This window comes from Camelus bactrianus, chromosome 4 (assembly GCF_048773025.1).
Source record: "Camelus bactrianus isolate YW-2024 breed Bactrian camel chromosome 4, ASM4877302v1, whole genome shotgun sequence".
Taxonomy (NCBI): domain Eukaryota; kingdom Metazoa; phylum Chordata; class Mammalia; order Artiodactyla; family Camelidae; genus Camelus; species Camelus bactrianus.
Window position 1 is genome coordinate 35954505 of NC_133542.1, and position 27965 is coordinate 35982469.

Here is a 27965-nt window from a genome sequence, read left to right on the forward strand (position 1 = left end):
CTGTTGTGTAAATCTCCACAGCACACCCCAGCCATAACACCCCATCTTAAACACATGGCAGACATTCCTAATCGACCATGATGGCTTTCTGAATGTCAGGTTGTGGTCCTGGAATTTTTCTTCAAGACAAAACTCCTAAAAGCACGACCAATCAACTGAAGTTGACACAAAAGATGGAAACTTTCTCTTAGTTCTTTCAAATACGAGCACATTACAGCTCAGTGAAAGATAATTTCTATGCCTCTTTTCAGGACCCTCCTCATGCCCACATACTACCTTTAAGTTCCCCAGGAACCAGAAAGGGTCAAATTAGACATCCTGCTTTTCTCAGATCCCGACATTGTTGACAAAGGACCACCCTGAGGGTGTTGTAGGAACCCTCCCACATGCATCCTGGGCTCCTAGATACTGCCCATTGCCCATTTTAAAAGACAGCTTTTAAAATGGATACTTCCCCAGGAACTGCTGATTCTAGTTCGTTATTTGGGAATCACCAAAAGTGAAGGGCAGTAGAGATTTGGAATAAACATCTGCGGAAAGTATAACATGTGCCAGCCTCTGTGCTGGTACTTCACATCAGCCATTGCATTTAAGCTGAAATACCTCCCCCCAGATCACACAGCTAACATGGGAGAATGCCAGAACCTTCAATCATTCATCCAAAGAATACTGAGTTCCTGTTATGTGCCAGTGGGAACTGGCTCTGGAGATGCACTTATTTTTTTTAATTAAAAAAAATTTTAAATTGACGTACAGTCAATTTACAATGCTGTGATAATTTCTGGTGTACAGCACAGTGATTCAGTTCTCTCTCTGTGTGTGTGTATACCTTTTCATATTCTTTTCCATTATAGGCTATTACAAGGTACTGAATATAGTTCCCTGTGCTATACAGTAGGAACCTTGTTTTTTATCTATTGTATATATAGTAGTTTATATCTGCTAATCCCAAACTCCTAATTTATCCCTCCCCAGCCTTCCTCTTTGGTAACCATGAGTTTGTTTTCTATCTCTGAGTTTGTTTCTGTTTTGTAAATAAGTTCATTTGTGTCATTTTTTAAGATTCCACATATAAGTGATATATGGTATTTTTCTTTCTCCGTCTGACTTACTTCACTTAGTATGACAATCTCCAGGTCTATCTATGTTGCTGCAAATGGCATTATTTTATCCTTTTTATGGCTGAGTAGTATTCTATTGTATAAATATATCACAAATTCTTTATCTAACCATCTGTCAGTGGACATTTAGGTTGCTTCCATGTCTTGGCTATTGTAAATAGTGCTGCTATGAACATTGAGGCACATATGTCTTTTCAAATTAGTGTTTCCTCTGTATATATGCCCAGAAGTGGGATTGCTAGATCATATGGAAAAATCTAGTTTTAGTTTTTTAAGGACTAGAAATGCAATTATGAATGAAGCAGAAATAGGTCCTCCTCCTCTCTGACCCCAAAGCCTAGATGTACTCCTCTCTCTCTCACAGGGCCTTTCCAGTGTAATAATGCTAGTGACTACCTATTGAATGCTTCAGTGTAAGGCCATGTGCTATGAGCTTTTCTTACTTCACCTTATTTTAATCTTTATAATCCTCTTACAAGAGAGATTTTATTGCCCCATTGAAAGGTGAAGAAGTAAGGCTCAGAAAGCTTTAGTATCTGTCAGTATTTCAAAGACAGTAAGAACAGAGTCAAGATGTCCATGCAAGCCTGCTCAACTATTAAGTCTCTTTCCTTTGTACTTCTGAAGAAAGAGCCAATATGGGGTTGAGAGAAATCTCTCAATTATAAACAAACGTAAAGACAGATTGACAGATATTTGAATTTTTCTTATTTTCAACAAACAACAGCCTGAGCTGTTCAGATCAGGTAACAAATGTATGGACCACCAAAGTTCAAAGTGTGGAGAAAGAAATTTGATTCATATAATAGGTATCAGGTGTAGGCACCCATGTCCCAAAGATTAAGATACTTGTCCTATTGATTTTATCCTGTAATGCATGGGGAAAAGAAACATTTATTTACTTCATATACACACCATACTATTTCCAAAAAGCATGAGAAATTAAAAAAGGAAACATCAATATTTGATATAAAGGGCATCATCTTTAAAAATATGAAGAAGGATATTTCAAGATCCTCCCTTCCTTTTCTGGCTGAAGAAATGTCTCAATAGCTTATTCCAGATCACAGGCGATGGAATAAAGAGCTTAGCTGGGTGTTCGATTACATTTATCCTATTTTTTTTTTTTAAAGAAAGGATTTTCAACTAAAAATCATCTTGAAAAGATAAGGAAACAAAGAGTATTTCTCCACCTCATTTTGAAAATCCATCCAGTTTGCCGAGGAGGATTTAGAATGCCATTAGCACAGCTCCCATGGCTTACTCCAAGGAATTAGACTCAGATAGCTCTGCTCTTTTGGCCTTTTTCCTGACACAATGCTTTCCTTGGCAAGAGAACTAAAGATGCCTCCCTTTGTATGGCCATATCTACCTATAAAGTTCCTGATCTAAGAGTCTTAGATACATGGATCCAGGCAGAAGGCTTCTTTATGGAAGTAAGGAGGTCTTTCTGTGTCTTTCAATAGGCTACGGCCAATGACCTCTAGAAATGGAGGTTACGAAGAGCAGGGGTAATTGAAAACAAGGTGAACCCCAACTTTGTAGAGTCAAAAGCACCACCCACCAGCTCTGCCTTTTACTTCTTTCGTGGTTTGTTTCTTTTCCCTTCTCCCATCCTAACTGGTAGGCAAGATGCAAATCAGTAGTGATGTGGTACAAAGGCAGCCATGAGAAAGGAGGAAAAGGAAGCCTCAGTTTCTCCATCCGTGAATGGAAGGATGTGGACTATGGATACTGATACACAGCAGTGCCCACACAACTCGGAAAGTCCAAGATGACATTAGGATACAGGAACAGGGCATTAAACAGCATCGAATTGGATAGTGAGAAAGTGATGACCCTTTCAAGCCTCTTTCTAACTTCCTGCCTCCATTAGAGAGAATGCGTCAGCTTGAGGATAGTATTTCTTTAACACTTCCCTCACATTTGCTAAACTTCCTTCTTCGTAAAGACTGGGCAGGTTAAAGGCTCAAGCATCTGGACAGAATTTCGTAACAATGTGGCATTTTCATTCTGTTCATTTTATGGTCATTTTCTATTACATCAAATCATACTGACTTTTCAACTTATGGCCATGATGTGAATTTTTAAAAAGAAATTAATTTAGGTTTTAAAAATGAGCCAATTTAACTAAAAATATTCAACAGTGGGCAGATGTTAGAAAACAGTGAATGGTTTATGTGACTAAGTAAAGGTTGTGGAAATCCTGGATTAGATCATCTCGAAGCCCATCTAGTCCTGATATTTTATTACAGTATGAATCTATGAAGAGGAGCAGAAGGCCACAGTAGCCTCCAAACTGGATTATCTAACCCAGGAGCTAACTGTAGGCCACTTACAAAAGCCATATTCTTTTCATTTCTGTCAGAAAAGCAAACAAATAATGAGTCCCCACTGCACGACACAGAACCCAGCCACCACTGAAAGGGAGAAAAGTCACCCATGACAGTGCCTCACACTCATCAGGGTTAGGGTTACACAATGCTCAGCTTTGAGCTATTGAGGAAGCACAATTATATTAATAAGCTCGTTTCTTAATCCAGTGAGTTAGAAAGCAGGGTGTCATTAGCCTAGGTATATTGTGTGTGAACTGTGGGTGAGGGAGGGGAGGAGTGGAGAACATTCAATTCCTTCTGTTATCGTGGTTTTGTGTTCTTGCTATTCTGTATTTCCAGCTTTACTTAGAGACAAAGCTGTCATTCATTTGCTGTTATTTGAGAGGGATTGAAAATTCCAACTTTGGTATTCACTATCTGGGATCAGGAATTAGTATCAGTAAGATCCTGTGTAAATCTTGCCGGGAAAGGATGTGTATCTATACTAGCCTGTTGTCCAAGTCAGTGAGTTTGTTGCCATGATGTGGCAGACTGATGGCATTCATAGCTCCAATTTCTCTCCTCTCTCTGTTTCCAACCACCTTTGCCATGTGATTGTAGTTTCTTTCACTGAACAGGTAGATTCTAGTTCCTTGTCCCTTGATTCTGAGTTTGGCCATGTGAATTACCTTGGCCACTGGGATGTTAGCAAATGTGACCCAAACAGAACTCTGAAAACATCCTTGAGTGTTTTTGTTTCCATTCTTCCACTCCAGCTATCACCATCAGGAACATAACTGAGCTGGCCTGCTAGAGGGTGAGACACAGCCTCTGCTTCCAGTTGCTTCTGTTGTGTGAGCTACGGTTGTGCTGGGTCAGCTGAGAGCCAGCTGACTCCCTGACATGTGACCCAGCCTAGCCGAGACAGAAGAACCATCCACCACCCCACAGGCTCCTGAGCTCAGTAAATGCTTATAGCTTTAAGTCACTGCCTTCCGGGGTGGTTCGCCCCATATCATTTTCAGCAGATCATATCAATATCTATTGCCAACAGATACCTGATATACATGCTCTACTCCACCTGCCCTGCTCACAGCTAGAAGAGGCAGCCCTAGGTCTCTCAGGTTGACAAAGCCTTTTCCTAATTTCTTCACCCCTCACTCCATTCAGGCCAGGTCCCATCATTACCCAAGAAGCGAGGAGCAAATTCAGTGAATGACTCACAGCTAATCAGACGTGGTCTTTAGAAATTAAAGTGAGGGGCAGAGACTTTAGTTAGAGAACGACAAATATTTAATTGAAAGATCAAATAGAGTCAGACCATGGTAGGTCATCTGAAAGTCAAGTAAGCCATGTGAGAGAAGAGAGGGAAAGAAAGGGAAGAAGGAAAGTGGAGACAGAGCCAGAGAGCAAGAGAGAAGGAGATGACTGATTGATTGAGCCTGGAGAGCTGGGCAGAGAAACGCAGACAAGAGTGGTGATGTCTTCAGATTCTGGCTTCCCAAAACCACTTCCAGCTTCATTTCCAGTCAGCTTACGTCATGCTTTGTTTCCTGTCTGAATGTTTTTGAGGTTTCCTCTTAAGACACTTACAGTCAATCTTTATTTAATCCAGTTTGAGTGGGTTTGTTTTCTTGTTAGCTACATTTCTCTAGTTGAGGACCCAGCCATTAACATCTTAGAGAGAACTGGCTTCTCAGACTGGTAGTTTCATCAGAGCAGGCAAAGCTGCAGAGTGCTGGGAACTCGTGGCAGTAGGAGGGGGTGGCGGAGAAGGGATGGGGGCTCAGGGAGGGGCTGGAAGGATAAAAATAAAAACCGTGTAACTCACAATTTTACTGAGGGCTCATCTCATTCCCTTTGATATTTGCCTAAGCAAAATAGGATTAGATAAGCTTTTCTTCCTTCCTCAAACCAAAACCAAAAACATTCAGAGAAAAAGTAAAATAAATGATTTACTCTCCCAGATTTTGTGCTATGTCCCCCTTCACTGTAACTCTGGACTGTGACGTTCTCATCACAGCTTCTCATGCTGCAAGAACACACTCTCCAGAGCTCCAAGGACAGAAATAGGTGTCCCTTCCATCCCAGGTGCGGGGAGCACGACTCCATTCTCCTTGCCTTGACCGTGGAAGGCTCCCCTGCGGGTTCATTCCACCTTAGCCCCCATGCCGTATGTTAAGGAATATGTTTGCTTTTGTTTAAAAAGGGATTGCATGGTTTTTTCAGAAACCCATACATCTGTCCTGTTGGCTATTTGAAGAGGGAAGAGTTGGGACTTTCTTCAAGAGGGACTGTCTTATAAAAAGAAACCAGCAATCTGACATCAGGGCTCTTTGGGCCGAGAAGGATCAGCCCAGTGAGCCAGGCTGTGCACATGTAACTCTGTGCGGACGCACATCAAGGACACTAGACTGTACCAGCTCCCCAGAGACGATTCCTGGCTCCCACCGATTCCCACTGGATTGCACCCCTGGAGTTATATGACTTAAGGGAAACAATCAATGTGGCCCCTAATATTCAGGAACATGTTTATAAGCAAACACAAGTTCCTGCTGACATTATTTACAAATCCCCTGGTAAGTGACAGATAACACAGGAAATTCATTTGTACGCAGAGCTCACGCTCCTGGCTCTGTCTGCTGGCACCCTTCCCTGTCCGGCCTCTCCTCCCCTTACTGCCCTCCAGCTCCCAGGCTCCTGTTCTCCCCACTCTCTCTCTTTTTACTGTAAGGCCCCTCTGCCCACTTGTCTCTGTTCACTGCTAAAACGCGAGCTTTTCACCCTTCAACTCCTGCTCCTCAAACAACAAAGAATCCAGATCACAGTCAGTTCATGCGCTACTTAAACCCCCACTGTTGTGGGTGGGCTCAGATTCCAGGGCCCATCACTTGCTGTTGTGTTGTGAATATGAGACCAAATGTATGCAGAATATAAACATCATTATCATTATAACAAAAGAGCTGGGTACCCTCATACAGCGGACTAACAACTTTTTTCTTTCCCAGAGCTACACTGGCACATGTCAGTTAAAATAAAATAAACACTTATCTTGAAAGATTTATCTGTTAAAAATTAGAAACTCAGAGGCCCATCAAGAGGAGAAGCAGAGTTGGGGTGCATAGAAAGGGGCAAGATAGGAAAGGCACTTTGCTGTTAACTGTGATTTGAATATTCTAAATAAATCTCCTTGTTGTATCCCTGTTTTGGGATCTATCTATAACTGATCCATCTTATTAAATCATTCTTTTAAGTCACTAGACACAAGCTACTAATCTTTTTTTTTAATTGACATATAGTCAGTTTACAAGAAGTTATTAACCTTATTGAGCTCAGTTTGAGTCCTAGATCTGACATTTGCCATCTATGTACTATTGAGTAAATAAATAGGAGTATCTGAGCCTGATAAAATAATAGCAATAATATTAATAGAATATAACTTAATAAAAATATTAATAATGATGACGATGATAATGCCAAGACTCCCTCATCATTCATTCAACACGTATTTATGGAGCCGCCATGTGCCAGTGTTCTGAGTACTTGGGATACGCCAGTGAAACATCAAGGATCTCTGCCCTTCTTTAGCCTGCACTGGGAGAGGGGTGGTGGGGGTGGGTGAGCAGAAACTAAACAAAAGCATCATAAATCAGTAAACTAAGTGGTATGTTAGAAGGTGATAACTGCTGTAGAAGAAGAGAAAAAATAAGGCAGAGCAAGGAGGATCAGGAGGGTGTGTGGATGCCTGGGAGAAGGTACCATTGGAGCAGACTCCGGTCTTGGATGAGGGAACTGGCCAAGAAGAAATCTGAGGGAAGGGCATTTGAAGCAGCAGGCACTGCTAAGGTAAAGGCCTTGGGACAGAAGTGCATCTGCTGTGTTCTGTGAACCACAAGAAAGTTCCTGTGTCGGACGTAATGCAGAGGAGAGCAGAGAAGAGGAAGGAGCTCAAAGGGGTGGAGGGAAGGAGAGCATCATGTGGGGCCTTTAGAAGGACCTCCCTGGATCCAATCACATAACGATGAGGCACTGTTATTTACTGTAATCCTTTATTGGCTTTACTAAAGAAGCTGAGTAATTCCCCTTCATCCATTTCAGCTCCTGCCTCATGCTTTCTTCATATACTCAGGAAGCCCTCTCTTCATTCCTTCTGTTTTCCCCCATAGATCCCCAACATCTTTAAATGAAAGAGGGGCCAGCCCTCTGTCCCCAGGTTGTGAGCCGAAAGTAGCTGAATGTTGGTCCTCAGCAGTCTGCAGAGGCAGCTCTCAGACCCCCTCTGTGTCCATCCACCAGAAAGAGATGGAGGGCTACAGAAAACAGGTGCCTGGGCTCACTTCAGGCTCCTCCCAATCCTACCCACGCAAACAGCTCTCCTGCCTTTGTCGGCCAAACAAGCAGCCTGCTGAGGGAAAGCTGATTTCTAATCTGATTTGACCAAAATCAACTTTTCTAGAGAGGAGAAGTCCTCAGAGTCTAAGGCTTCGGAGAGGGAACAAGGTTCTTATAAATGACTTCAGAGCACAATCCAGCTTTTCTCATCACTGCTAAACTCCTTAATGCAAATTGTTTGCTGTACCTGCTGTGTCAAAGCACAGTAAGTTTAGGCACAAAGACTCCCTGTTCTTTAAGTATCTTAACCTTTCCTGAGGCACAAAACCCAACCAAAAGCTGTAGCTGGCAGTTAGTCTGAAAAATTTTTACAGTTTTACTCAACAGTGTGATTATCCACCACAAAGTATATGCAGAAAAAGGGTAGATGTTAATTCTCATTTCTTTTCTTCATGATGATAGAAAGGTTGTCACTTCTTTTTAAAGTGAAATAGATGGTTTATATAAAATCTGTACTTTCCTTCTACACTTGGATAAGAACCACACACACATCAAAGATGCTAGGTTTATTCCCCCCACGAATGGTCAACTGAATTGACCATGCTGATTAGCACATTTGAACACTGGATGGCTTTACTTTGTCACTGCACGAAGTACAAACTAGTGACATGTGAAAGCTGTCCTATATCTGTTTTGAAAATACGGCCTTCCCAATTTTAATAAGCTTATGCTTAGCACAGCTCCACTTGAAACAATGCTGTGCAGTGGCATTTCCGTTGGCCAAGTTGGTCTGAATAGACCTGTGGGAAATCTGAACACTAAACCACAAAGCAATATAAAATTGGCTATTTTCTAGGTCCTACACAGAAAGGAAACAAGTTGGCTTTTTCCACTAGATCCCTTGCCTAATTGTGAAACAAAGGCTGTTCTCTGGGCTCTGGTGGATCAGTTCGTAGGTTGCAAACTTTGGGGAGTCTGTAACTGAATGTTCTGCCTTCCTTTCTCCATGTCTTATAAAACTATTCAGTAAAGAGAAGATGGTTAACATGCAGGCTCTGTGCTGTACACTCAGTGATGATAAACATACATGCATGCACACCCACCCTGCCCCCACCAGCAGGAGAGAGGGGAGAAGAGGGAGGAGAGCTAAAAGAAAGTGACGGGATCAAATTAAGCTTGATTGCTAAGTTAGCTAACAAGACATAAAGGAATAGTCTCCTATATGCATTCAATGTATGACCAGGCTATAGTCTAACCCCAGTGTAAGATGCAATTCTCCTTAAGATGACATAAAACCAATGTCCAGTAGAATGAGTTTGATCATGGTTCCCTGAGGCCCCAATAGGACATACTGACTTGGACAGATACAGCAGATGGCCAAGTTTTTCACTACAACCTTTCAAAGAACAGTGATGATATGAGTCTGATGAAACAAGCTTCAAACTCAGGTACAACATGCATTTATAATTATATAGCAAACAGTTGTGCTTACAAACACCTTAGAGATGAGTGTGTCAGATTCTATGTCAGATGTCTTCATATACATTAGCTCCCTTGTCATAATAACATTAATAATAACTTTTTAAAAGGTTATTAAGGTTATGGAGGCTAATCATTAAGACAAAATGGTAGAAGCTTTGCAAGAAACACTCTACAATTTCCTACCCGTTCGTTTATTTTTTAATGACAAACAATTAACAAAGCACTTGCTATATCCCAGGCATGATTATGCATGCTTTATAAATTTCAGCTTATGACAAATATGAGAAAAAAAATAAGGTGGCATCTCAGCTCATACTGCCATGAAACAAAATACCATAAATTGGGTGGTTTAAATAACAGACATTTATTTCTCACAATTCTGGAGGCTAGGAAGTCCAAGATCAGACAGCCAACTGATTTGGTTTCTCAGCAAGAGCCCTGCCTGGCTTGCAGATGGCGACTGTGTCCTCATAAGGCAGAGTGGGGAAGCAAGTTCTCTGCTCTCTCTTCTAAGGGCACTAAACCCATCAAGAGGGTCCCACCCTCATGATTTCATCTAAATCTAATTAACTTCCAAAGGCCCCATCACAGTCACATTGGGCATTAGAGATTCAACACATGAATTTTTTTTGGGTGAGGGATACAAATTAGTCCATAACAGGTAGGTCATATTACATTCATTTTACAGAGGAGTAAACTGAGGCACAAATAGGCAAGTAACTTGCCCAATGACACACAGCAAGTAATAGGCCTCAGAGCCTAGATTCAAACCTAAGATTCTGTCTTCTTAATACTACATTGTATTATTTCTCATGGTGAGAGAGTTGAGAGTTATGTTTGAGTCATGACGGTTTGAATGCCCAGACATCTGTATTTAGACTATCCTTGTGTTTCATTCTCTTGTCTTGGTCAGTGGCTCTCAAATGGTGATGCCCATAAGTAATGCTCTTTCCATATTATAAAGACTATTGACAGTAACTGGCCCTAAGTTATTTATAGCCAATATGCTTACTTTAGAACCACATTTATGTGGCTAATACATTCAATGTAAATGGAAAATGTAATGAATGAAATGTAAAAGCACAGTTTGCATTTTGTTTATTGTCTGATGGTGCCTTTGGAAACGAGTAAACTGATATTCTTTAGGAAAGGGCATGAACAAGTTCCAGGCCAGGAAGTATCATTTAGAGTGTGTTAGACAAGGCACTTCATCCCACAGGCTTAAAGACTTGATTTAAGCCCTCTATGGGTCTCATTTATCCCAGTTAACTGTGTAAACAGTCTATTTTTAACCCATGGAAATAGAGATCTCTCCACTTTACCAGAATGTGTAGATGGACCCAAGAAGAAGCAGTTTGCCTAGGCATAGCTCTTTGCACCCACCATGACTGATAGCTTCGTTTAACATAGCAGTGTTGGGTTTGCAGTATGATCTCTGTTGAGAAGAGGCTGAGGACCAACACAAAAGAATGTATAATCAATGAACAAAACCAAATCTTGTTTTGCTATATGTTATAAAGAATAGTCTATTATTTCATGTTACTAGGTGGGTAAAGGAACTGGTTACACTGATGGTTGCCATGGAAACACACTGCTCCAACTGGTCCCACATTACAATAGTAACCAGTGATGTCACGTCTGGGAATATCAAGCAAAGGACTTGGCTTTACTAACTGGTAGAAGTCTGTGCGTCAGCATCTGAGACCAATAGAGATGTTCATAGTCATGTTTATGTGATTCAAAATGAGAGAGAATTGTCATTGTTATGACAAGTATACAAGGCCAAGTGGGCAGAGTGATGCCAGTAATACATTCATTGCTGTGCTCGTTTCACTTAATGTTCACATGAATTGGTTAATTAATCCTTTTATACTTATGCCTTGTTTAGGCCTGTCTCCAGTGTAACTTACATGTTCATAGACCTGACTGAGAATATTGATCCACAAACAATGGTTCATGGGACCTAATCTGCTCTATTTTGAGATTTAAAGAGATAAAGTTAAGGGTGTTTCCACCTTTTTGTAGATTTGATAACCTGAATTACTTAATACTCAAGATCAAAATTACTTTAGATTCTGGGACTCTTTCTTTGTGTAGTCTTCTTGCCAGGTAAACTATAGCTAGCCTAACTTAAGATACTGTACACAGGTAAAAGTAAGAAAACTGCATTTTAAAATATTCTTTGAGTTTTTTTGCTAATTTGGATTTACTTGGTGGTTAAAAATCAGTAAAGTTTTAGGTCATACTATTAAATGAAACTTTAAAAAGTTAATTTGCTGGAGAGCAACATTTGGCTAGTTTTCTCTTCTCTGCTTAAGAGAATCCAAGTATAAATTAAGTAGACTGAATATTGGGCGATTATGACATGACCACTAATTATTTGACAGAGTAGATCCAAGCACCAAATGTCCATTAAATGGCCAACCAATTATTTAAGAGTAGGGAGAAGCTAGCCAATTACAAATAAAATACTTGATTCCAAATATCTTCAGCACAGTAACACTTAAAATACCTTCTGTCGTCTACCTTTCAGTCTTTCACATTCTCTTTCTCTCCTTTTGCTCCATTATCTTTTATTCTCTTTTATTTCCTTACTTATTTTTTGAAAAGATTATGAAGTCAATTTTCTATTCCACCAGAATAACAATGTCATTCACTTTGAGCTGGTCAGAAAATATAACTTCCTGTGTGTCCTTCCAAATGCAAAGCCCTTAGTGTCTGTTTTGAGATTTGACAGGAGAAGCCTCTCTTCTCCAGATTATTGAACTGCAGTGAAAGCTTGTCTCAGTCCAAATTCTGCCACACCATACCTCCAAATACACGAGTGGCAGAGAGAACTCTGGAGTCAGCCAGCCAGGGTTCAAATCCCAGCTCTGCTCATTTACTAGCTGTGTAACTTTTGGCGGTTCACTTAACCTCTTTCAGACTCTGTTTCCTAGGCTATAAATTGGGTGATGATCATACCTACCTCAAGAGTGTGGATGCAAAGATAAAGGAGTTGTTGCTATATGGAAAGCTTCAGACAATGTCAGGTACACAGTGTGCATTCAATAAATGCTGGCCGTGTCTGTAAGAGGCCCTCTGGCTTGGAGGCTCCCAGCTCAGAGTCCTGAGCCAGCTGTCAGGATTCAAAGTCCAGCTCTGCCTCTCAAAATAGCCATGGACCTTAGGCAAGTTACTTATTAGGTCAAACCATATGAACTTTCTGAGATCATTTTTGACCTACAAAAATGGCAACCTAATACGTACGTAATATTCTCCATGCCTCAGTTTCCTCACCCATTAAAATAGAGACAATAATCCTACCTCACAGGATTGTTATGGGGAGTAGATGAGTGAGCATTCAAAAAACACGTGGGACAATGCCTATTATACAGAATGCTATTTAAATATTTGCTATTATTATTTTTATTACCCTCACATCTCATTACTGCTTGACACAAACTTTTCCCAAGAATAGTCTGCCTTATAATCCCTCTTTTTGCCACTGTCAGTCAGTCTTTCTATCTTGCCTGCAATGCCCCTTTCCTCTTTCAAAGCTTGGTCTGAACTCATCTGATTGACCCACCCACTCCATTTCCTCCATTTCTATGATGTCTCTTGGTGTTTGTTTCCTGACTAAGGACAAGATATTTTGTTAGCTGACAGTGGTTCCCATGTTGTCTTGTCTTCTTCATGCACTGATCCTGGAGTGTGAGGGTCCAGGGAGAACATGACATTTCTCATGCTTTAATTGTGTCTTTTCATGTGATGATTATTTTATATCTTTAGAGAAATTAACTTATGTTTAAATGTGGGACCTCTAATGTCTTCCTATTTTTTTTAAAAGAGATTAAATAAAAAATTATTCAAGTTTCTTTTTTAGAAAAGTTGCAAAGATAGTACACAGAATTTACTTTAATTCAGTCTTCCTTAATGCTGAAGTCCTATAAAACTATTGCACATTTGCTGAAGTGAAGACATTTACATTGCTTCATTACTATTAACTAAACTCCAGACTTGATTAAATATTTCATCAGTTTTCCACTAATGTCCTTTTCCTCTTTGAGGATCCCATCTAGGATGCTTCACTGCATCTGGTCATCATGTCTCCTTAGTCTCCTCTGGTTTGTGACAGTTTCTCAGCCTTCCTTGTTTTTCACGATCTTGGCAGTTTTGAGGAGTACTGGTCAGGCATTTTGTAGAATATTACTTAATTTGAGTCTGTCTAATTTTTTCCCCTCACAAATAGACCGGGGTTATGGAATTTGGGGAAGAAAACCACAAAGGTCAAATGTCTGTCTCATCATTGAGGGTAAATGAAACCCACATGAATTCTCACTGATGACGTCAAACTTGATACTTCCCTGGGTTAACAAAATACACTTTTAACATAGAATTTTCTACATGTTAAAGTTACCAAGAGACTATCCAAAGATAGTAAATAGCTAATTCCTAGAATCACAGCATTTTGGAGCACTGGACATGCCTGTTCAGTTGTTCTCAATCTTAGCAGGCCCAACAGCATTCATAATAAATATTTTCTGCTGTGTCCTTTACTGTTCTGAAATAAAATTTCTAGACGGTACAATTTACCCATATGCATAATCACAGAAAAATCAATATAATGTCCTAATTTTAAAATAAAGGGGAAATAAAAGGAAAGTGATTTATAGTAAAATAATAAATATTTCTATATGTGAATGCTCAGGTCTGACTATTCCACAAGCTACGGTGAAGGGGTCAGATGCTTACACCTATGTGAAGAACTCCACTGATGAGACAGACACAAACACAGACTGATAGAAGACCCAAGTATAGTGGGCAGCACTGTCACTGGCAAGTTGATTTACTAAAAGGGTGAACAACCCCTGGGAAAGATCCAAAGCAAACAAAATACCACTGCTATCAATTTTCATGGTGGTTTCATTCCTGGAAAAATTTACTTCGTATTAAAACCATGCAAAAATATTGTATCTTTATAAAATGGAGCTAGACTCCGGTAATCATAACCAGGTTTTTCACCTACATGAATGCCTGCTGGCACACTGGCAAGCTGAGTGGGACAGAGAACAGTGCTTGATTGTGGGGGTGTTCTGTGCATTGCAGGACACAGGCTCTCCCTGAATCCCACCTACTAGATGCCAGTGATGCCCCTCAATCAGGGAGGGCAAACAAAAACACTCAACTTTCAAGATAAGATTTCCCAAATGTGGAGGCCACGTTGCCCCAGTCACAACCACCACTGGTCAAGTTTAAGTCCAATCTCTTCAATCCACAGCTAGGAGCTGGGTTCAGGTCCACATAGCCAGCACAAGAGGGCAAAACTGAGCCTGGAATTCATGTTTACCAGGTCCTAATCTGTATGATCTAGTACTTGTTGAGCCCTCAACAGTACCCATGGTAACCGCTGGTTTGATGTTGATTGATCACATCATGCAGTTCACATCACATACACACACATATCACTCCCTCCACGACTACCACCATCATTATTACACCTCAATTCCTGCATCAAACCCAACATAGATTTCCCACTAAATGTAGGAGCAAATTCGTATCGTTACATTAGCCTAGGAGGCCCTGTACCACTTGACCCTCATTTGCCCTTCAGCTTTTTTCAAACTCTTTTTTCCCTTGCATGCTGGTCTTCTCTCAGGACTAACTGGCAAGAGTTACCTCCTTCCTACCTCAGGGCCTTGACACAGACTACTCCCCCTCCCTGGGTTCATCTCTTGCTCGTTGCCCCTGGCAAACTCCTACTTATTCTGCATAGCTTATCTCAAAAAGTCACTTCCTCAGAAAACCTTTCCCTGAGTCTCCTTGTTCCATGTTCTCATTGCACTTCTATTTCTTGAACACACACTTATCAGAGCTTATGATTAAGTATTTTTGTGATTCTGTGTTTGACATCTGATGCCCCCACTAGGTTGTTAGCTCCCAGGAGGCAAGAGCTCACAGGTTTTACTCATTACTGTGCTCTCAGCACCCACAGGAGTGTCTGAAACAGAGTAGGTTCTAATATTTGCTGAATCCATGAATAGATGAAAAGTTGCATTAGCTGCTTGGAATGACTTTCAGGTTGGCTAGAAGGCAGATACAGTAAGGCAAGCAAGATCATGGCTTTTCATGATGGTCAGTAGCAATAGAACTTTGGTTCTATTTTGCTGTAGAGAGAGGCATGCTATTTGAAACAGCTTGTTTTGGCTTAACTGTTTCAATATGCTTGGTTTTAAAAGAATACAGCGGAATAGAGGTTGGAAGGCACCTTGCTGTTTGGATGACTCAAGGCTCCTGTACATATTTGGAGCTGGCTTCCCTGCTGGAAGGGACAGGAGGCTCAAGCAATAGCTTTGCAAACTTCGGCTTTAAGGGCCTCAACCCTACAAGCATCCCCACTTCATCCTTCCTGTTTACTACCAATAACATCTAATCCCTGAATAGTCCTTGGTACGGTGCCTTTTAATGTGCAAATTTTGTTTCATTCTTTCCCAAACTTTCAGTCCTTCGGGTATCACTTTCATTAATTTGGCACATCTGCACATCACCAGGGCTATTACTTATTAATGTTTTTCTCTGAACACATCATACCATGACATTGATGCAGATTTTTGCTTCTTCATAAACACAAATATGCATGAACTCCTGTATTTCTTGGGCTTATTATATTCATTGGGGAAGGACTACTCTTTCTCTTAAGAGTTCCTGTGGGGGAGAGCACACCAAGGCAGACCTCCTACTGTCCTTAATTTGTTAAGAATACCTAAGCACAGAGAGGTTAACTAACTTGCTCAAGGTCACAGTTATCAGAGGTGACAGAGATGGGATTCCGAATTTCTGGTTCCTGGTTCTGTCCAGGGCTGTCCCTGCCACACTAACTCAAACTGTGCTTAACTGAGTTCTACATGTACACCAGGCCCTCTGTAAATCTGAACTGCGGTGAGACTAATGATCACTCCTCAAAGCAAAGTCTTCTGTAAGATCTGTTTTTCCCTGAGTATGTTATATCCAGTGCATGTTGCTGGTATCTTGGGACTAATACATTTTAGCTGTCTCTTCTCAATTTGTAATTTTCTGACCCATCAGCTCTCACTTACAAATGCTACATTCTTGTTTCCATTGGTGGGATGTTCACGGCTTTGATGGTGGATGCTATTCTGACATACTCAGAGAGACAGGTAAGTCTCCTCTTTGTAGGTACACTGTGTTTTTCATGTGGGTGTCTAATTCACCCATCATGGGTATTTCTGAGAGTATCCAAATTATCACCATCCCAGTGCCATAGGAACCTGTCAGTGAGGCCACAGGATGGCTCCAAAAGTAGAGGTAGCTCCCTTCCTGATTCTGGAGGACCCTGCCTTCTGGAAGATTCCCTACCCTCCTGACTATCAGCATACAGTGGTGTGCTGTTTCCTGAATGATTAGAGTTGCTGATCTGTTCTTAAATCCAGTCCCTAACTTAGAACTAAGTCACACATTTGAATCCAGGAATTCCACCACGACATGTTACACCAACTTGAGCTGCTTTATTTTATTTGTTTTTAATAGAGGTGCTGGGAATTGAACTCAGGACCTCAAGAATGCTAAGCATGCGCTCTACCACTGAGCTATCCCCAGCCCCAACTTGAGTTGCATTAGATCTTAAACTTCAGTCACACTGGCATTCTTTCTGATCCTAGTTAAAACACATCTAAAGCCTTCCTACCACATGGCTTTTGTCCTCGCTGTTCCCTCTGGAATGTTCTTTCCCCAGTTCTTGCCACACCTGTTTTCATTATTCATATTTTCAATACAATCTCTCTCCAAGGTCTTTCCCTGATCCCCTAATGTAAAACTGTATCCCCACTCCTCACCCCAATGACTCCCTAGCCTACTATTTGGATTTTTTCTCTCAATGGAATCTATTACTACCCCAAACTCTCTCTTTTATTTATTTACGAATTGTCTATCTCCCTCCTGCCCCGAGCAGGCTGTATCTCCCAATTATGGAAAAGATGAGGCCTCTCTCATGTACCAGTTTCTCTCTGGTGCCAAGCAGGGCACTTGACAAGTAGTCACTAAGCAACGAAATGCATGACTGTGGTCCAGTCACTGCAGTGAAGTGTAAGGTAGAAAGGAGGTCTGTGGAATCAGATGGAAGCAGCCTTCTGTTATAATGGCGAAATAAGAGCACCAACTTCAGGGCTAGATAGGCCTGGGTTCCAATTCTGCCTCTGCCACCCTGGCTGTGTGGGGTAAAGAAGTTATTTAATCTCTGCTCTTTATGTCCACTGACAGTACATCAGTATTAAGCGGGGTGCAGTATAACCTGTGTCTGGTCTGGGGCCAGCCACTGTAATAGTATCTCAGCAAATGTTAATTGACTTCCCTTCACCTAGAAACATCAGAAGAAACCCATGAAACTCATGACACAGCCTCTGTAGCACACCTGACAGTTAATAAAGAACTCAGGAATCCTTATATTTAGTACAATCTGCTTAAGTGCAACTGCCGTACATTTTTCAAAAAGCAGTGACATTTTCAACACTTGGTTATTTTATGTAGACTTCTGAAAGGGCATATCATCTTGAATTCACTGAAAAGAATCTAGTCTTTTAGTGCACGACCTGCTTGATGGCAGTGTCCCCCACCCTGTACATTCAATTACTGGCTATATAATAGAGCCGCATGCGCCATAGACGGTGCCTCTGGTGGTTGAACACAATGTTCCTCAGGTGGCACCAGCAACTTTGAAGTACTTGTCAGCAACTGGCTTTCCTGGAACAGTTCTGTAACCATTCAGTTCACAGGAGCATTTTGCTTCTAAAGCCCTTGTTCAGAATATTAAAAAGGGCACGCCACAGACTCCATTCCTTTGCTTCAAGGACTGTGATTTTTGTAAAGCTGGATCCTGTGGTCTACTCAGGAGAGTCCCTGGCTCTAGCAAATGTTTCAAAATGGTTTTGAATTTGGCCCAGTGGTATTAAGTTGGTCAGTAACTAGGACTATGGAGTCTGATCACGGGGAGTGTGGTTCTCCTTCCTGATTCATCCCAGATGACGAGCTGGACTGACTGACCTGGACAATTCCACGGGACCTCTAAGGTCGCTCAAGCCACTTTCTCTGGCAACACAGGATGATGCTTTCCTATTTAAAAAAAATCACTGTCATCTCTCAGATACAAACTTGGGAAGGGAAGTGTTGAAGTTTGCTAGACTTCACCTGGATTAGCCAAATCTTTGATGAATTCTGAAAGGTAAGTTAAGGCTTCTGGGTTCTCCTCATTTTTTTATTGCAATGGTAGCTAGATTTATTCTATTCAAAACTGGTGCCTGAGAGCAGGAGATGGGACCTATTGGTGTTTGCCAAAAGTGGCTGACCATTCTGACACGATAATTGCATGATGTCCTAACTTGGTCTTTGGTCAGAAGGTCAGATGAGTGAGCAGAGCAGAGAAAGATGTGAAATTCTGTCAGGGATGGCGGATAGGGGCCTGGAACACCTTGTTCCTGGCTTCAGACTGTGAGGATTTAGGATCTTTTCAGATCTGTCCCTTAGGACTTTGCAGATGTTGATGGCAACTACCTTGTGCCATTTTTCTTTGAGAAGCAACATAAGATGTTGAATTTTGGATTCTAATAGACCAGGTTTTCTCAGCCTCAGCACTACTCACATTTTGGGCTGGACAATTCTTTGCTTGGGGGGTTGTCCTGTGCATAGGACGTGTGGTAGCATCCCTGGCCTCTACCACTAGATGCCAGTGGCATCTTTCAAGCTGTAACAAACAAAAATACTTCTAAGCAGTGCCAAATGTCCCCTGGGGGTGGAGGGTGGCACAAAACTGCCCCTGGTTGAGAACCAGTGAGACAGACCTAACTGTGGGAGATTCAAGAAAACTCATCTTTGAGGGTATTCCAGCTCTTGCTGGCTGTCCTGGGGGGTTTTAGACCTTTGAGTTTCCTGGAAATAGATTTTTTTTGAAATATATTTTTAATGGTCCTGAAGATAAACAAAGGATGACCTTAAGGGAAAGGTGAGAGAGGGGTGTACCTGAATGCCCTTAACTGCTCTCCTCTGTTCCTTCCTCTCTTTGGCACCTGCTAGTCTCCTAGCAGGGAGGGGTGAGGTGTAGAGGAGGGGAAACCTGGCTGAACTGGAGAAGCTGGGGTTGGGAACTCTAGCACTTGCAGGCCGAACTGGGGGACACTGAGGTTTTTAGAACTTCAAGTAATCCTGATATCTATATTCAGGCATCAGCAATTTACTGCAGACAGCATAGAAGATGGTTTTTGGAGGCAAGCTGGGCATCTGCCAGGGCCCTTGGCAGAACTGCAATGTAGGCATAGCTGTTTTGCCACCACCTCTCTGAACTTCCCCACACGCGTCTCACTTCCCCTGCCTTCCGGGCACGCAGTTGCCTCATGATGCCCTCTGGCTGCTCAAAGTCTGCCTCACCCACTGCAGCCATCTGCTTCGATACCTGCCCCCATTTCTTTTTCCTTCCCTGAATGCTGATCTCAGCTATTTTGGGGGAAGGGGTTAAGATTAAAGATTCAAATATTTCACACTAAGGGGAGAAGAGTCAGTAGGTTCAACCTATGCAGGGAATGTTGTGACTCTTGGAAGCCTGCTACTTCTCTTTTAGAAGACATTTTGGAACAGAGGACGTATCTATGACTTACCTAGTTTCCCTGAAATGAGCACCATGGTTGTATGTTTTCCAGCTACAATATCCCCACCTGGCAATTACCACCTGCGAATTTCATAAACTAGAGCCTTAACTTAGAAAGGGGTTCCACACAAGGTGAGCTGTTCATTTCCCATAAGAAAAGATCTTAATTCCTCAGTCTGGCATACAAAGCCTTTACTATCTACCTTTCTAATCTCGTTTTCATTCATTCACACGAATATGATGGACAAGACGGACACAGACCTGGCCTTCACCTTCCTAAAATGCATGTATAGTCCAGTGGGGGATACACATAGGAAACACAGTATGATACCATGTGTTAACCCAGGGGAGGTAAAGGGGGTTCAGGAACACTTTACAGGGGGGACTCACCCCAAATTGGCCGGTCCAGGGAGGAAGTCTCACATCTCTGCTGTCTCCACAAGCTGACACCTGGCACTGCTTGTCACCTCTCTCTAGCTTTGTGCATGATGGTCCCTCTGTCTAGAATGCCCTCTTGTGATCTGTATGGGAAACTCTTAATATCCTTTATGATCCATCTTAACTTTTACCTCCAGGAGAATTTCTCACCACCTATCCCTGAATAAAAGTGTGTTCTTTCCTTTGAATTAAGTCCTTACACATCCCCTCTATGGAAATACATATCATATGGATTTGCAATGATATGTTTACTTGTCAATCATTTCCATTAAACTTTTTTTCAAAGCCAAGGAAGTTAACATATGTCTTTTTAATCCCCAGCTCCTAGCAAAGTGCCTGGCAGACTGAATAGATGGACCCATTCAAACCAGAATCTGGAAAATGTGACAGCAGAATATCTACTTTTTTTCTTGTTGTATTACATTGTGAGACATATCATATATACAGAAGAGCCCATAAAACATTTATGTCCAGTGTAAAATGAAAACCTGTGTAAATATAACCCAGGTGGAGAAATAGCCCCCTCTATTTTTAACTCATCAGTGGAAGCCATCTTCTTAAGCTGAGTATATCACTGCGACGAGGACTCAAAATTCTACCTCTGACCTGAAATTACTGGGATCTTCTGCTGAGCATGCTCTCATCTTGAACCTCAGGCCTGATATTAGAGATACCAAATATCTGGCTGAATGCCAAGCAATTCAATCAAACATCACCTGCCAGACATGGTTTGAAATTTGGCAGCAGGAAACTGTTTGCTCCACCGGATAGTCTCTTGTAAAAGATCTCGAGCACCTAACTCCCCCATCCCTATTGAGGCTGCAGGCTTATTTGGACTCTGTCATATCTGAGAAAAAAATGAATAACGTGAATCTTGCTGGAATTGTCTATTAACAGTTAACCTGGGTGGAGATGAGTCTATTTTTTTGGTTGCTGTTAATACAGATCAGTTAAAATCTTGCCATGTTATCAGAAGGGATGTACTCTGCTCTGCTTTGAGTGGAAATCAGCCATCTGCCTCATTGCATTTGGTCAGAACACTGTGCCTGTGGAAAGGCCAGCACTTACAGGATGCATGGCAATCACCTCCTGTGTGGCACAGGGTGGAGCCAGCAGGGCTCTCTGCTTGGGTCTCCTCCAGTCCCAGTGCTGGGCTCACCCAACTCTCTCTTCCTTCCTCAGCTGCCTTCAACAACATGGGTCTACCTTCCCTCCCTCCCTCCTCTCCCTCTCTTCCTTATAGCTGTCCAACATTTAATCTCTAGAGGTACATAGTCTAGAATGATGACTTGTTCAATAAATATTTCTTGAACCTGGTTGTAATTCTCTTCTTGAATACAGATTCAGCTAAATTACAGGAAATTATCAACTCTGGGATCCTACTGGAGTTCACTTTTCTCTGTGTGTGTGAAGAATGAATCCATGATCATCACTACATTCAACTTAATCCAATTTTTAAATTCCTCTATAACAAACTGAACATTTTTCACCCTCTGTATTGAAATCTTTCAAATTCCTTTACATGTAGTCATTGAAATCTTTTTTTTTTTGAACGTGTAAAGCAGGTAACAACCCTACTCTCTTTTCATTCCTTACTTCAAAAGACTTATTTCACACACCAACTATTTTCTGAGTACCTACTATGTGCCAGACACAGTTTGAGATGCTGAAGTTACAGCAGGGAACAAGGCACATGTGTTCCCTGCCCTCACAGAGCTGGCATTCTAAAGGAATTTATTTTCCAGAAATGAGTTGTCCAATAGGGTAACCATTAGCAACATGCAGCTATTTAAATTAAAACTTAATTAAAATTAATGAAATTAAAAATTCACATTCTCATTGACACTGGCCATATCGCAAAGGCTCACTAGTCACATGTGACCAGAAGCTATGGTATTGGACAGTACAGATCTAGATCAGTTCCATCATCACAGAGAATTTATTGGACAGGGCTATTCTATAAGAATTTGGCAGACCTACCACCATTCTGAGAGTTCAAGAAATCCCTGTAGCAATACTGTGAGATGATTTATTATGACACAGATCATGATTCTTTCATAGAGTTTACATCTATCATGCCTGGTGCCAATAAGTTTATTTTTATTTGGGGCACCCTGTTTTTACTTACAAGATGGTTAAATCAGTGTGGCAGGATAGCATTTTGAAATACTCATTTTTCCTGCTTGTCTTTCCAGCAGGTATTGCTCTATCAGGGAAGGAGGAGTTGCAAGGCAGAACCCAGGAACAGCCTTTGAGTTTCTGGCTGCTTGTGTGGCCCAAATGTACAAGCTCTCAGGACTTCCAAGCATTTGTAGAAGGGGCAATAGAAAGCAGAATTTGGGGAACAGATGAAAGTGTGTTGGCAGGAACAAGACTGGAGGGGAGAGGAGAGAAATCTGTGTCTGTGCACACGCATGAGGGTGTTTAAGAGTGAACGCCAGCTTCCATGTGCTCTGTAGGCTCAGACTGCATGGTTTTCCTGGCAGTTCTTTTAGGGGTAGCAGGGCCCCAGAGGGAGAAAGTGTCTGGGATTTGACACTGTGGGGAGACCCTCCATTAGTCAACTAGACTTGTAGGATCACATTGATGGGGATAATGGACATATTAGCAGCAAAATGTGCAGACAGATGACTCAAAACTATAGCCTGCTCCCATCCCTAACATTAATCCACCTCAGGGAACGTAAAGAGGGGTGAGCCTGAGGTCGTGATTTCCCCCCAGCACTGGCAGGGGTGGGGTGTTTAAAATAGATATAAGTGGAATTAAAATAAAAAATAAAGTTGATTTTCTGGTAGGATTTGCATTTGTGGTCTGGGAGCCATACCCACTTCTCAGGCACTGAAGCAATCTGTCCCCAGTACAGTCTGGGAAACTTGAGCAATGACTACTCTGTCTGTCTGTGAGACCTAGAGATTGTGAGCCTCATCTGGCCTTCTATGCTACTACTAGGGCTCTGGTCTCCAGCTGCCTCGAAACTCTGGAAAAGTTATTTCCACAATTCTTTTCTTACCTATTATCCTCTATTTGTGCAATGACAACTCCTCTGGTGAACTATGCTGCCTTATGCTACTGTCCTCACATGATGTTGGGCTTTCTGCCCACTTAATTTTCCCATAATTTCTCCCTTTCTGCCCTTTCCCCAGAGCCTTCTAGAATACCCTCAACACTGAACACAAACTTCTCTGCTTTCTTACACTTGTAAGCACAATGTCCCATTTTCTTGCTTTAGCTAAAACCCATTTTGCAGGAAGACACCTCCTTCCTATATAACCTTCTAGGGTAGAAACTGTCATTCTTGTTCATCCACCACTGTGGTTCCCGTAAGTAACATCTACATTCTTCTTGATACTCCGCATCTTTTCAACCACTGCTTTTCACTCTTGTGCAAAAAGTCCTTTCTCCTTTGAGTTTCAGGTCACCCTGATCAAAGTCTTCCTGTCCGCTCCCTCTCTTGTCATTAGTATGGACACTTCAGTATCTGTACTGACAAACAGAGAAGAACCTAGCTTCATGATGCTTGACCTCAGTTCCAGCATCTCCCAGAACCCATTCTTACAGCCATCCCTGGACTTATTACCCTAAATTGTTCCACCTCATTTCTGAATGCCAATTTACCATTCTCTGACCACAAAATCTCATCATCACCACTCTCAGGATCCTTGGTTCTCAATGCACTTGGTGCTCAGGCTAGAATTCTAGGCCTTGACTATTCTTTCCCCTCTGAGGTAGTAATCAACATTATACCTTTATTTTCTTCACCTTCCATCTTAGAATTCATATTGCATAATTTTAAGAATCCTTGCAAGCATCTTCCAAATCCCTAGTCCCCTTTCTTTCTGCCGAAATGGCACAGCAAAGCTTCAGGCTTGAATTAACCCAACTGTTTGTTTTTCCTGATCTGGGCTGCTGAGTCTCAGCTGAGAAAACCGACAACCTAACTATGCAAAGAGGTGGCCTTAAGCAATTCTTTGATATGTAGTGAGTCAGTGACTTTCCTGAGGGGTGATTACAAAACGTTACTCCTTTTTTCAAAGACTCAATTCGTTGACACCTGCCACACACATATAACACTCCTCTCCTTTTCCCCTAGTAAATGCTTTGCCTTGCTGCTCATTTACTCTTAAGTCACTGTAATTGATTTTTGCACTCCCCACTGAAATGAAAATTCTCTGGAGAAAGTCATCAGTGACTTCCTAAAGGTCTAATTAAATGGACTCTTTTAAATATTCACCTAGTTGGAGTTTCTCTTTGATACTATTGACGCCTCCATTCTCAGTGTTCTGCTCTGGCCTTCTCCTCTCTCTCTACTTGTGCTCCCTGGAGAGCTCACCCACTCCCATGGCTTTGACTGATGTTTATATTCTTGATCCCCAAATCTGTATTTCCAGTCCAGCTCTTTCTACTTAGATCCAGAATGCTATATATAAAAGAGTCTTTTTCATAATTTTTCTGGAATTCCCACGGAAACTTCAAATTCCAACTGAGTAAGTCCCCTTCCCCCCATAGTTCCTCCTACCAGGGTCTCTATCACACTAAATGACAGCACCTTTTAGACTGAGCCAGAAATCTTGGAACTTCAACTCCTCCATGTTAAAGCCTCATCCACTTCCTGCACTACCACCTTCTGCACCATCTGACATCGGTCTAGTCCTTCTGATTTACCTTCCTAGAGTCTCCTGCTGCCTATCTTCTCCATCCCAATTGCTACTGCTTTAGCTAAGGTCCTCTCACCTCCCATCTCTAACCCTTTTACGGACCGTTTACATTCTGCTTAATAGCTCCAACTACCAGATCACAGTACTACCCTGAGCACGCAGTGTGACTCCTCTAAGATCTGTCCTCCTGTGTCTCTCTTCAGACCCGTCTGTCCTGCTTCCTGCCTCCTGACTCTCACTCTCATCACCCTGCAGTCAGCCATATTAAACTACCTGCCGTGCCTGGGACTTTCCATGCTAAGTCTCAGTTTGGAATGCAATTCTCTTCCTTCACACCCCCCTGTTCCCATCTGCCTAGCAAATAGCTACTTATATTTCAGGGCCCAGCTCAGCCTTACCATTCTCCATCTTCTGTGTCCCCCTACTCTCACCCCAGGAAGAAATGACTACTTTCTTTCTGGGGCTCCATCTCCATGTATACCTATATGTAGATATAGATATATTGTCCATGTCAGTTTGCCTCTCCTGGACTGTAAAGTCCTTGAAGACAATGTCTCTGTCATGTGCATTTCTGTACCTTAATGTCCAACTCATAGTAGAAACAAAATAAATATTTGATGAATGAAGAATGAACTAATTAAAAATGGAGCCTAACCTGTGAGCAAAGGCTAAAACGAGTACGATGACAGTGGAACAAATGTTGGTCACAATAGTGTACTGAATCATCACAAAGGCTTGTAGATGGGTAGCTCTGCTATTTGTAAGACTGGTAAGTCTCAGTCTGTACCAGTGAACAAGGCGGGTGGGTATTCTCTAGAGTGTAATCTGACTTTCAGGGACAGAAAATTGGGGTGGGGCCTCACACTGACTTGCTTCCTTAGCAATCTGTGAAAACAAAGCCCAGCAAAACAATTCCCCCCTTTCCCAAAAGTTGGCACTGGCTCAAGTTTTTCTTTTCCAAAATACTTTCTTTGGTCAGGCAGCACTCCCCGCTCTATAGCTGTTAGGCATTAGTGTGCTCTGAATTCATTAGAGAAGGTCGGTCCTGAATACCAAACAGATGTAGAGCCCTGAGTTTCCAGAACGGGAGTCGAAGGATTGAAATGCACAACAGCCATCTTCTCTGTTCTTACTGTTCTAATAGAGCTTCACCATAGCAGGCGTGTTTTAGAGACTGGCCTTAAACTATCCTAATTTCTACACCTGAAGTGAGCAACAAATCATTTGAGACAGAAAAGTTATATAGAAAAGTGTTTCAGTTTTACACACACATGCATGCACCTCGTTTCCTGACAAAAACAACACTTTAAATCCAATCAAAATCAAAGAGACAAGATGCGTACAAAAGAACAGGACATTTTTTTTTTAAATAGCAAAACTTTAGTACTAAGTAAATGAGCAAAAATAAACCAGACAATGACAACAAAAACCACTTACTCCAGATAACCTATTAATTTCAGATGGAAGGGCTCCAGGCAACAAGAGGAAAAAAAAAATGTGACCCATGCATTAAGTAGACTGGATAACTAATTTAAGGTGAGTAGAAATGGCCAAATAAGTTGTCATGCTAGAAAGTAAGTTTTGGACATCCTGCTTTCATGTCACTAAACAAACTTGTGAAAATGCTCAGAGAGACAGAAAGAAGGACTGAATTTAGATGGTGATTTAATGCATTCAAGAGCATGACTCATCTTTCCCCTGCCCTGGTACAGCCTGGGGAATCTGTATATACGGCATGCAACACAAGGATGCCCATAAATAAAGGGAAGTCTCATTCATCCAGAGACTCAAAGAAGCCAGAGACATCCCATTTTTTTCTGCCAACAAAGGCGTACTTCCAACCTTTGGTGTACCTCACACACCAAAACATAAAACCAGATTTTTCAGCTGGAGAGAATCCATCTAATTTTAGCTTTTCCCAGGCCTTGGCATGAATATGCTGGAAATTTATTCTGCTGCTCCTCTTTCCTTAGGTGGCCTTTTCCCCCCGGCTCCAGTGGGATCCTGACCAGCTCTCAGAAGCCACACAACATGGTTCACCTTAATGAGATGCCCAAAAGGATGTGAACATTCGGTAGCAATGCTTTAAGCAACCCAGAGCCCAACTACCCTCATGGTAGCCCACAGATTGGGTCTTAGAGAGCTAGTATATAAACATAAAAACCTGAGATGATTTTGGGTTATTTGAAAAAAACAAAAGGCAGAAACCCACCAGTCAGACAACAACAGCAAGTTCAATTTCCATCAGTTAATCAGAGTGTTAATCAAAATGTCTAGACAGAGCAGATCATCACTGTCCCTTCCTGAATTTCATTACCTGCTGTTTCCAAACACGTTGTTGAACTCACTTCTGACACCAAAGCAAACGTTTTAGCCTCTACAGATAATTGAGATTAAGGCTCGACTATTGTTTGCGTTAATCCAACCTGGTTTAGAGGTGAAGTACCTAAGTCACTTTGTGACTTTACATTCTTTTTTCTTTTTTCCCTCTTGCTTTTAGTGTTTAAGCACATTTGGAAAGAAACCATATAAGTCTCATTCTAGCTTTTTTGGCCTTATTGATAGTCTTGGGTTTAGGATAAACTATAAGGAAAAAGTGGAACGTATATGAAAAATATGTAGTTGGGTAACTTTGCCTCCCAGAAGTGAGGGCATTAAAGCTGTCCTCCCTTCTGAGGTGTGAGATGTTAATAACCCACCCCATGGGCCCCATTATATAGCCATGTATACGTTCATCCAAATTAAGAAAGAATATTTCTGCAAACATGAAAGGGGTTCAGCAATTTTGCAATTGAAAACAAAGAGTTAGATATGGAGCACGTGCATTACGTTAGAAATGAGCCGCTCTGAGGTGTGTGAGAATGAGCAGCACTGGGAGAGGCCCACACAGGGCACACCCACAGGATGGGGCTGGTAGACCCCGGGCAGGGCTGTGGGTCCAGGTGGATATGAGATCCAATTCAGCCTGAACACATGCTTCACAAACCAACCT

At 41.8% G+C, this 27965-nt stretch overlaps 1 protein-coding gene and 1 long non-coding RNA gene across 8 annotated transcripts in view; one reads left to right on the forward strand and one right to left on the reverse strand.

Moving 5' to 3' along the window:
* Window positions 1-27965, reverse strand: part of TRPM3 (transient receptor potential cation channel subfamily M member 3) — a 259670-nt gene that overhangs the window by 43399 nt on the left and 188306 nt on the right. The window lies entirely within an intron of this gene.
* LOC141577456 (uncharacterized) lies at window positions 18073-27931 on the forward strand. Its single transcript, XR_012506379.1, has 3 exons — window positions 18073-18464; window positions 26434-26509; window positions 26947-27931. It is a non-coding gene; the product is annotated as an uncharacterized LOC141577456 (long non-coding RNA).